Consider the following 2,832-nt stretch of genomic DNA (forward strand, 5'->3'; position numbering starts at 1 on the left):
TGGGGAGGTCAGAGTTCATCTCTGTGCACTCATCACTGTGGGGAGGTCAGAGGACAATAGGGACGAGTGCACAGCGTTGTCCGCTGGTGTTGAGCCTAGTGAGGCCACCCAGGATCGAACTCAGATTTTTCAGCCTCTGAGTGACCTCACCAGGCCCCAACACCAGACATTTTAACTTAAATAGACACTTTAAAGTAAATCACAACATATTCTTCTCAAGACTTTTTTTTTGATCCTCTTTTCCTTGAAGACTCCAGGAGATAGATGAAATAAGAAAATGAGAGAGAGAGAGAGAGAGAGAGAGAGAATATTTGACCATGATTGTTTTAAACAGGGAAAAATAACTCTGGTTAGTGTTTCAGAGCAACACAGGAAGCCAACAAATTGCTACCAAATAAGCTCAATTGTTTAAGTTATATAAAATTTGGAAATTAAATCTTTGTTTTGAAAAATCTTCCAATACATTTGGTAGTAAAAGGAGAACTGGAAAGAACCTGTGTTTATGAAGGATGAGTAATGGATTAAAATTTTAAAGACTGTGGAGAGGGTGGGAGGCTGTAGGTCCAGAGCCTAACGCCAGCTTCTTTGGGGCTATCTTCTGCCCCCTAAACAGCTACACCTTCACCCCCTCTGTGTCAGACCCAACACTCTGATAAACATAAAACCTTGGAACATACTAATTTAACAAAACCCTATTCTCTGCCAACCAAGGGCTGAGCATGCATCTGATAGCACACAAGACCCAGAGCTGAGGCCCCTGCACTTTGCAGGAGAGCCCATTTAATGCTCCCACCAATGGATTTGAAAAGCGCCTTGGTCTATGACTTTTCTTTGTTCTGTTGCCATAAAACTGCTTGCCCTGTGGACCATGGTATTTGGAAAGAACAAAATTGTAAGTCCCTGGGCCAGGATCACTCACATTTGCTCCAGGAAAAACTGTCTCCGGGTCTCTTTGAGGGGAGAGCTGTGAATTTTGCATGGACAATGGAATCTGTAAAATAAAGACCATCATAGAGCTTAATCAACAGACACTAAAAAGAAAGTTAAACAAGAGCAGGATTACCGTAGTGAAGGCAGGGATGCCTGCAGGAGCTATTGCTACCTGTGCTCCTCCTGGCCAGGCTGAAGGAAGAAATCCTATAATGACGGCATCCTATATGGAGCTTGGCATGGAAAAGAAACCTTTCCTTTCTCCTTTGTCAAAAGTGAGGCGATGCCGACTCCCTGAAACGAGAACAATGTGCAGAACCACATCTTAGATGAGTAAAATAACCCATGACTTCCCTTGTTCCTGCTTCCTTTCCAATTAGAGGCAGTCAGGAGCTGGCTCCTGGGGGGCCTTGTCTCACAGCGCGGAAGACAAATAATCCCTTAATGGTCTTGTTTCCCACACCAACACAGTGACTGACACAGCATACGGCAATTAAAAATGAAGGGGACATTTATTTGAGATAAATCATACTTTAATTGGCATTTTAAGTGAGGATGTGTTCAGCGCGATGTCACTGTGTGAGGGCAGACCGCACTCTTTAGGCAAAGCCTCGTGCTACTGTCGGTTGGTTGTTGGTACATCTGAGCCGGTAAAGAGGCCTTTATTTAACAATAACTGTCAGTATTTCATGCTTGAAAAGTGTGTATCGTGATACCAGTGAGCCAGCTTCTGCCAGGTTCCTTCCTGCAGTGTTCAGGTGACATTTCTCCATCAGGGCCCATGCTTCTGCACTTTGGGGCCCCGCACAAGGGTCACTGAGACCCTTCCTCTGCCTCTCTGCCTCCTTGTCTGAGACAGGGTCTCTCACTGACCCTGGAGCTCATTGACTCAGTTAGGCTGCATGCCCGTAGAGCTCTGGAGATCCACCTGAATTTACCCCACTTCCCTGCCCTGGGGTTACAGTTCAGTAGCACCATGCCCAGATATTTATGTATGTGTGTGGGATCAAATTCAGGTTCATGTTTGTGGGGCAATCACAGTGCCAACTGAGCTATCTCTCCAGTGTCACAAGTTTTTTTGTTTCTGTTTTTTTTTATTGTGGGGGGGGGGTTGTTGTTGTTGTTGTTTAAAATTAATTAAAAAAAACCCTTTGGTCAGATTTTGTTCCAGGCTGCCTTTGCATAGACTATGAAACAAAGGCCTTGGGACACAGAGTTGCTTACTCAGGGGCAGGAGGCAAATGGTTTCTTGACCAATAGAAGAAGGAAAATGTTTAGTTCTTGGCAATGTTTGGGCAGATTTGCTACTGACCTCTCTAAAAGCCTGGTTTTCTCAGCTCAGGCTTCCTTAGCTGTGGCCTGCATGCACACACACAAACAAATGCATGTGCTCACACACATATCCAAATGTGCACATGAGTACACAAGTGCACACAGGTACACACACACACACACACACACACACACACACACACCCTGGGCAGCATCTAAATGTGCTGCTTCCCAGTCTTGCCAGGGACCCTGAGAAGAAGAGACATTCATTACACACCTAGGAAGCTCTGGCAGCTCGTGCCGTCAGGGGTGCTCTTATTAGCAAAGGCCTCTTGTATCTGAACCAAGAGTTCTGTGGCTCCCACCAGCATCTGGAGAGCAATAGCAGAGCATCCTGATCCCCAGCGCACTTCACAGACCAAAGGGTTCATTCCTGAGAGGTGAATCTCCTGCACTAAACAAATGGACATTGTCTCCTACTTAGAAACACTCCAGCCATGATCAGGATACCCCCATCTATTGCATATCAGTCTTGTAGCTAGGCCTCAAAATTAGCTTGGTGGGTGTTAGGGTCTGAGATTGCAAAACTGAAAAGAAGCAGACGGGAGCGGGAAGAAAGGTGTGTGAGAC

Source organism: Microtus ochrogaster, linkage group LG8 (genome assembly GCF_000317375.1).
Source record: "Microtus ochrogaster isolate Prairie Vole_2 linkage group LG8, MicOch1.0, whole genome shotgun sequence".
NCBI lineage: Eukaryota > Metazoa > Chordata > Mammalia > Rodentia > Cricetidae > Microtus > Microtus ochrogaster.